The sequence below is a fragment of the Tupaia chinensis genome, unplaced genomic scaffold (genome assembly GCF_000334495.1).
Source record: "Tupaia chinensis unplaced genomic scaffold, TupChi_1.0 Scaffold000634_1, whole genome shotgun sequence".
Classification (NCBI taxonomy): Eukaryota; Metazoa; Chordata; class Mammalia; order Scandentia; family Tupaiidae; genus Tupaia; species Tupaia belangeri.
In genome coordinates this window covers 5,718,454-5,727,552 of record NW_006160154.1, presented here as the reverse complement: position 1 = coordinate 5,727,552, position 9,099 = coordinate 5,718,454, and the positions used below count along the sequence as shown (strand labels likewise).

Here is a 9,099-nt window from a genome sequence, read left to right as displayed (position 1 = left end):
TGAATATAATGTCCACTGTGTGTGTTTTAAAAATTTAGTTATTTCTTCTGAGAGAGATAGAGAGAGAGAGAGAGAGAGAGAGAGAAGGAATCCTTAACAGAATCTTGAAGCAGTAATCCACTCCCAGGCTCCAGCCATCCCTGGACATGAGCACATGCCTGGCATAATCAAGTAGGTCTCTGGATCGAACTGGGAGTCTTCTATGGATTTTTAATCTCAGGCTTTTATTATGTTAATTACATTTCCTTTATTTCTAATTTATTGAGTGTTTTTATCATGTAAAGACATTGAATTTTGTGAATTGTTTTTTCTGCACCAACTGAGATGATTATGTGATTTTTTTCCCCTTTTGTTCTATTAGTATGGTCTATCATACCAATTGGTTTTCATATATTGAAAAATGCTTGTCTTCCAGGAATAACTCCCACTTGATCGTGAAATATAATTCTTTGAATATGTTGCTGAATTAGTTTGCTAGTATTTTGTTATGGAGTTCCATAGTCTGGCTTGCTTTATTCAGCATTAAATTCTTTTTTTTTTTTTTTTTTTTGGGGGTTTTTTTTTTTTTTTTTTTTTTTTTTTTCCATAGGGCACGGCCGCTTCAAAGCGAGAAATCCCCCCTCCTCAGGGGAGATGGCCATGCTGCAATCCCTTCTCCTCCTTCTCCTCTATGGGATCTTGGGTATGCACATACATGTACCCAGTGTGAGTTTAAGCCACTGTGGCGGAAGCCATACAGTCAGCACAGGCAGAACATGGGGAGCTGCCTCTCATGTCTAAGCAAGGCTGGGCTGAGAAGAATTGTAAGCAAGGCCAACAGTTACGAACTCCAGTTTCTACTGTGTTGCTCTACTGGTCTGTGCTCAATTTCTCTGCCATGAGCTTTACTGATGGTACCCCATAAGGGCAAAATAACACCCCCAGCCTTACTGTAACTGTTACAATAATCCTTAAGGAATGTGGATCCCTAAGGCAGTGGCTAATGGAATTACTCCCATGAAACTCACCCCACCCGCCTGGAAAATGTCAATAAAGAATGCTGCATTCACTTCTCCTACTGTGGATTACATAGATAGCATTAGAAAAGTTTGGGTTAATGGAAAGCTACTAAATTGGTGAAAGGACCTAAGTATCTGGGAGGGGCTCAAGGACTCATCAGGGAGTTACTGTTACCCCAAACAAAGACTATGGGTCTCCTTTGATCTCAGGACAAGGGAAGATTGCTGCTCCCAGAGCCACAGCCATTGTATAGAACAGCACATAGAGGGTCACAAGTACACAATAACCTCTAGGTCATTTGTTAAACTGCTTACCCCAGAGATAATATAGGTATTCCACTTCAGTATATATTAACCTTGTCTTTACTTAATCATACATGATTTCTATCTAGGCCTTTGTAACCAGCAATCTGCTGCCACCCTAGCCTGAGGCTGAAGTTCTCAAGCTCGCCTGGGGCTGAAGTCATCAATCTGGCCTTGGACTGAGGTTATCAAGATTCATGAGAGCCCCCTCACCAAAAGTCCTTTCCTGGTAATCAAGATCTAAGAAGAGAATGCAACAGACAAATGGACTTCCTTGTCCTGAGGATTATGACTGTTTATACCTAAACAAAACAGACATCATGTTTTATGATTATTGTTCCTATGCTTTGAATACTTTACTTTTTAGAGTAAAATCTTTTACTTCCCTGTCCTACTCCTGTAAAACTCCCTCAATAATAAATATGTATGTCTCCTAGCCGTAGAGGCTGCAGTCTTGAGCTTGCTCTGGCTGTAGTCGGCTGAGAACATGCTGAAGGGCATCGAGGTCTCTGCCTGAATTCCTTCCCGCCTGCGTCGCCTTCCTGTGTATGAGCCTCAACCCACCCCAGCTGGAGCAAGTCTCCGGCACCACTGGGTCTGGGACTCAAACTGTGGTTGACTACATGGGAGTCCAGTGATGTAGCCATTACACTATCTGCTGGTCCTGCGTGGACAATTCTTAAAACATGAATGGGGATGGGAGAAGAGTTGTAGGCCACCCATGTTTGCTAATTGACTTTACCTAAAGAAATAGTGAACTTTCTCTTTATGACAGAAGATGGTTTTACAATTTGGAGCCACTGAAGTTAGACTCCTACCTCTCAGAGGTAGGAGAGATAAAGACACATTTTCCTTTCTGGCAGCATTTCAAAGCAATGCCCTATAGGTCCTTGAGAAAGACATTCCTTGGTCTCAAGACTGCCAAGGCTTTTAAGGACATTTATACATATTTGAAAGGAGTCAGTGAATTTATAATGTCACATTTTCTAAAGTAAATGTTTTACTTTAGGGAGAATAAAAAAGGAGGTCAGGGTATCTGAAGTCAGGGAGAAATATGTCCAAAATTTGTCAGACTGAGGGGAACATTAAGTTTTCACTGGTCAGGAGGCTCTTCTCTGGTCAGAGAGCAGCTGCTCTTGAGCAGCTCCTCCTCCACTTCCTTTTTTCCCCTTCTTCTTTTCCTTTTACTTTTCCTATATCCCCTCCCATTCTCTATCTGAGTCCAACCATTGAACCCTATCTCACCTTGTGGTCCTCAGTCCCTTCCCTGAGTTAAGCCTTGGAGCCACTGAGAGCCTGAGTAGGTCCTCCTCAGTAGCCATCCTCCTCTCCTGGCCAGGGTGACAGACCCCTGAGGCAGAAGAGGCTTTAAGGGCTGGGAGAGCAGTATGCACTAAGCCTCTATTATGGCCAAGGTACCCATGTCTTCCCTCCTTTATGTTTCTTTGTAATGTTCTTTTGCCATCTTGCTGCAGGTTCTACTCATTTCTCCTTGGGTGGTCAGAAGGTGGAGGAAAGAATCAGATAAAATCAGATAAAAAACAATCTCTGCAAGGATTAGACATGTCAAAAGTTCCCACCATTTACCCCAAGGACCCCGTTTTAATCCTTTGAATTTGTGAAAAACAAATACATCAATCCTTGAGGTCACGCTCTGGAATTCCTATTAGGGCTAGTATAGACTATGGACATTGACGGGCCCTACCGCATGTCAATTCAGATGAGGAAAATGATGCCCAGAAACCTGTAGAGTCTTGTTTTAGAGCACATGTTGATTTCTAGTTCCAGTTTTTGACTCCTACTGTACAGTGTGCTTTGTACTTCAGGGCACTGTGGTCTAAACTGGCTTCAGATTGGGTGGGCAGAACATTTCAGAGAGGAGTCCAGCATACTGATCCAGAGCATTTTGGAGACCAAGAGATCTGGGTTTGAATCCTGCTCTGGCTTTGAATCCTGACTTTGCCACTTGTTGGCACTGTAGCCCTGAGTAAGCTAACACCATCAACATACCATGACACTGCATAAATTTCCAGAATTTAGCCTAATCCCTGGGAAGGGAACAGAGGAAGGAAATGTGGGTTGTGCGTGGCTCAGAGATGTCAGAAATTAATCTGAGACCCAGAAAAATAAGAGCCACGATTTGTCTCACACGCCAAAACTTGAGCTGACATTCTTAACGGCCCCACTGGCCATGCCAAGAAGCGCATTTTGCAGTTCCTGTGATTTATCAGTCTTGCCTGACCACGAAAACAGTCCAAACCCTTTCCATGCCAGCTTAATTTTCTAGTCCCTTTTTCTTTCCGTCTGTCTGGCACCCGATTCTCCCTCTGAAGCTCGAGATGGCCCACGACGGCGGTACAAGCTGTTCTCTGGCCCGTGGCCCCACAGGTGGCTGAAAGGAGGGCGAGGACAGCTCTAGCTCCCTAACTAGTGTCGGTCGAGGGCCCAACGGTCAGTGGGTGAAAGGGCCCTGGGCCGGGAGGCACAGTCCCTGGCGCTTCCCCCAGCTCCTTGCAGCCTGCACTCTAGCGACCCCCGATCGCCAGCCGGGCTAACTACCCGCCCGAATCAGCAGGCGCCGCAGCTCCGGTGATAGCCAATCCGGCGACCGCAGCGGACGAGGCCCAATCCTGACGCTCGGCCGGGTCCAGACCCGTTCACACAGCGCGCCTGCGCGAGCCCGTGTGTGCGTGTGCGTGCGTGCGTGTGAGCGCGCGCCCTAAAGACAGGGATCAAACGCTTCTTAGGGGCGGTTGGTGGCCCTCCTGGGCGTGACCGCGAGCTCGCGGGGCGCGGCGTGAGGCGCTCAGTCCACCTGTCTGCAGAGCAGGTCAGCCCGCGCGCTCTCCAGCCCTCAGTCCACCTGAGGTCCCGCCAGCCGCGACCGCCCTGCGGAGAACCGGGCCACGCCCCCGCCTCGGCATCTGGGTTTTCTGGGATTCATGACGGTTCGGACACAGCCCTCTAATCTGTCAGATTTCCAGAAACGTTTACTTGTTTTTTATATTCGAAAAGTCCGTTTTTGAACTCTTCCTCTGCAGTGAGTATATTAGACCCGGCACGTTTTAGGCAACCTAGAGTAATGAAGAAGTGGGGACTTTGGTAAATGACTTGAATTCTATTTAAATCTCCTGGCTGACTTCCCCATTGCATTTTAGGAGGAGATCTGAAATTCTTATATGGTTTCCAGCTCTTGCAAGATCTCTCTTTGAAGAGTGGCTCTAACTGCACCCACCAGCCTCTGTCTCCTCAAGAGGCTCTAGTCACTTGGACCTCCTACAAGACTAGCTTTTGCGCTGTTTTTGGTGACTTAAAGATTCCTCCTCTCTGCCTGCCTCATTCTCCTGCTTCATATTTCAGTTTAAATGTCCAATGTCTTTCACTAATCTCCCAAAACTTTATTATCATTGGCATTTAATAGTATAGCACTACAAAAATATATCTTGTGTTTACTACACGGTAAATTTCACAAGAGCAGGGGGATTATGTCTATTTTGCATCTTATATTTTCAGAACCTAGTGGTAGCTGGAATTTAGTGGATATTCTTTAAATACATATTGCATGTCAGGAAGAAAGGAATTTTCTAGAGATGTAATTATGAACCTTTAATTTGAGAAAAGTGCAAGGTTTGTAGGTAGGTGTGGTGAAACCAGTTTTGAATCCTGGTATCTAGACTTTTTTGATGGTACATAACTTTCAGAAACAACTTTTTTTGGGGGGTATACACTCCATAAAAATATTTATTTACAAATTATAAACTTGTAATGTGTATTCATATATACTTATATATTATTATGAAGAACTCACCAAATAGAAACTTTATAAAGCTGAGGTAATGGTAGCACAGTGGTTAGGGCACTGGACTCCCACATGGCCAGCTGCGGTTTGAGTCCTGGAACTGGTGACTTGTTTTCTCCCTTCCCCTCTCTCTGTCTCTCTGGTGCACACATGTGTCCTATAGCAAATTAAAAATTAATAATAAAAAGAAATTAAATAATTCTTTAAAAAATAGGGTAAAAATAATAGCTGTGAATAAACGACCCGACATATTTTCCTATAGTGTACTTAGAGCCCACCAGCTCATTTGAAGGAAGAGAGCTGTAAGGACATTTGCTTTGGATTGCCTGTGGTCTGCATGATTCCACAGGTTTACCATTTTGTGGACTACTTGGGTTGTATACTCTTTACATTCACAGTCTACATTATTTTCATTCCTGGAAAATGTAAGGCAAAGCATTTTTTAAAGGTAGCATATCTTATATCTTTTTTTTTTTTGAGAGGTTTTTTGCTATAAGGCATGTATGTGTTATCGCCAGAAAGAAACAGAGAGACACAAAGCGAGAAATCACCCCCCAGGGGGGATGGCCACGTTGCAATCCCTTCTCCTCCATTCTCCTCTTGGGATCTTGGGCATGCACACACACGCTCCTGGCATGAGTTTAAGCCACCGGGTCCAGGACTCGAACTGCCGTCGACTACGTGGGAGTCCAGCAACATAGCCATTGTACTAACTGCTGGTCCCGAGGTAGCATATCTTTAAAAGGCAGAGAGATTCATGTTGTGCAGTCATACTGAATAAGGAAATGCTGAAACATAAACAAATATAAGTGACTCCAAACAGAGTGTCCATCTCTATAATGTCATGGTCAATGCTCAAGAAACAGAAATCAATGAGTTAATCTGTTTCCACAGGTCAAGTTTATAAATGTTTCTTCTTTGAGAACAGCTGAATTATTGTAGTTTTAATAGTGGGGTATCCCCTGTAACAGTTTTAAATACTATTTAAACATAACATACTTTCATAAAACAACCTGTCTCTTTGGCTTGAATTGTTTTGTGTTGGAATATACTATAAAGGGCTTTTATGCAAGAGTGTAAAGGGGGATATGGACAATAATACACTTCTAGGAATATATTATAGATCTATGCACAAATTTCCAACAAAGCCAGCAATGTCTTCTGAGAGAAATGTGAATGAAGAGTGTAGGAAAGAATATAGTGAAATATGAAGTTGTTTATTAAGCTGTCAGCTTGTAGATTAATAATTCAGTTGCTTTTGCTTATTAGTCCAAACTATTTTTTTTAATTGCATGACCAACATATTCAATTTACCTTCTCAGTTTTATTTCTACAGAAGCTATTGTGGTTCAGAATATTTCTAAGCTGCCCCTATCTTCAAATTCTGTCTTTAGGGGTATATGCAGGGTGACAAATGATCATAAGCAAATAAGAGTCCTAAGCACTTACCCTATCTCAGAGAGAACATACTCACCAGCAAATATAGACAGATTTCCCAAAGTGCCTAGGCAGGGTGGAGAAAGGGAGGAGGGACAACTATGTAGGATTGCTGCAGAAGTACCATTGATTTTGAGCAGTACATTTTCACATTTCCTTCACAGTTCATTGTATTTCTCTGTTCTGGCTCTATAATAAATGTCAGACAAGAAAATTATGCAGGCAGCACACAGTCCAACCACAGTATCCAAAGGATACAGGTTTCCCAGAATTCCTACCTTAAAACCCACATGTGAATTCAATGCTTTCAAATTTGAAGAACACTATTTTAATTAGATGATAAATTTATCATCACTAATAACATGACACATTGGCTTTTATTTTTTTGGAGAGGTTTTTGCTACAGGGCGCATGCGCTGGTCAGAAAGATAGAAACAGAGAGAAGGAGAGTGAGAAATCGTCCCCTGGGGGGATGGCCACGCCGCAATCCCTTCTACTCCATTCTCCTCTCGGGATCTTGGGCACTCATGTCCATGTGCCTGGCATTGAGTTTAAGCCACCTGGTCTGGGACTCAAACTGTGGTCAACTACATGGGAGTCCAGCAACATCGCCATTACACCAACTGCTGGCCCAGGTACCAAATATTTTTATTGACTGGTGATTATTTCAAATATTTTATAATTTGTCCTTTAATTTTTAAAGTTTACTTACCCACTTCTTCCATTAGGGAGCAAGAGAGACAGAGTATGTCTTTAACAGGGTCTTGATACAATCCACCTCTAATCTCAGCCAAACCTGGACCATGGGCACATGTGTGACTGACATGTCTCTGAATGTGAACGCAGAACCTTACCATGTGGGTCAGCCTCCCAGAGCATTGTGTTTTACCATTGCCCCACATCCTGGTCCCAACTTGCCTTTTAATTTTGTATTTAACTTATTTAGGAGTACATTTTCAGTTTCCAAATATTTGAATTTGTTTTAAGGTGCACATCATTTCTTTTTTTAGGCTTTTGTCATAGGATGAGTACACTCATCAGAGAGAGACACAGAGACAGTGAGAGGAAAGCAAGAAATCACGTCCAGAGAGAATGGCCATGCCGCAATCACTTTTCCTCTGTTCTCCTCTCGGGATTTTGGGCACTCAGGCACATGTACCCAGCATGATTTTCAAGCTGCCAGGGCTGGGACTCAAACCATAGTCAGCCATGTGGAAGTTCAGTACCTTAACCATTATGCTACCTGCTGGCTCCTAAGTTGCAAATCTTGTAAGATCCCCTGATCTGGATTTATATTTTTAGTAGTATTGCAGATTCAACTAAAGAATTGTGTGACAACTTTGATCCCACTCTGTTATTGTCACTGTCTTCCTGTTTCTTTGACTCCAGTTCATCCTAGAAAGCCTTCTCCCCAAGAAGTGGGTCAGCAACAGTGGTTTTAGGCACCTTCATGGAAGAGGATCCCTTAGACCCCTTTCTGTCTTTAAGTCGTAATTCTGGCTCTGTCAACTTGGCCCTGAGACTTTGGAACCCTTTTACCCACAGAAGCTGAGTTCTCTGGCCTCCCCTTGTCACTGAACCAGTAGTCTAACAAACTCACTGCTTATTCCCTCTCACTGTTTTGCATTTTTTTCTTTTCCTTTTCCTTTTTTTTTTGAAAGAGACAGTGTGGGAGAAGTAAAGTGAGAAAGCAAGCTGCCAGGTCTGGGTCTCAGACCACCATAAGCCATGTGGGAGTCCAGCTGCCTTAACCATCACACCACCTGCCAAGACCTTCCCCCAACCTCCCCCCCGACACACACACACACACATTTCTTTTTCTAAGAGAGATCTTTGCCATAGGGCATATGCATTTATTGGAGAGGCAGAGAGACAAAGTGAGAAATCACTCCCCAGGGTGGATAGCCACGCTGCAATCCCTTCTTCTCCAGTCTGCTGTTGGGATTTTGGGCATACAGGCCCAGTATGTTTTAAGCTGCGGAGACTGGGACTCAAACCGTGGTTGACCAAATGGGACTCCAGCTATGTAAGCATTATGCCGTCTGCTGGTCCTACATTTCTATTCCATTTATAGCTGCCCAGGAGTGTGCTTTTGGTTTATTCTTTTCCCATTTTATTAGTTGTTGCTTATGTGTTTGAAGTAGAAGAGGTGCAGTAAACTGTGCACTCATTGTCCCACATTGCCCACAAGTCTCTTTTTCAGTCACTTTTTACGTTACATTATGCCTCTGTCCCTTAATTCAGCCAGCATTTACTGAGTGTCTATTATTTGCACCATATACTAGGCATCGCGGTGGTATATAAAGGTGATTTTGATAGGGATCCTGATCCGGAGAGGGATCCGTTTCAGTAAGAGATTTGGACTTTCTGTTTTCATTGTTCTGAGTTTTAGTTTTAAAATCTATGAAATGTGTATAGTAACATTTGCTTTAATCCCATTAGATTATGTAGGGCACTTAAAACAACAGATTATCTACATATGAATGGTGATAATAGTAATGATGAAAATCATGATGATGAAAATAATGATTGATACATGGACGAGTAATCCACAGAACATTT

At 43.1% G+C, this 9,099-nt stretch overlaps 1 protein-coding gene across 1 annotated transcript in view; it reads left to right on the top strand.

The window, feature by feature from the left end:
* Positions 1 to 3,458: 3,458 nt before the first annotated feature.
* LOC102498413 (phospholipid-transporting ATPase IB-like) overlaps positions 3,459 to 9,099 on the top strand; it is a 211,413-nt gene continuing 205,772 nt past the window's right edge. The window contains 1 exon segment of the mRNA XM_014592016.2: positions 3,459 to 4,341. The gene's annotated coding sequence lies outside the window, so the exon portion shown is untranslated.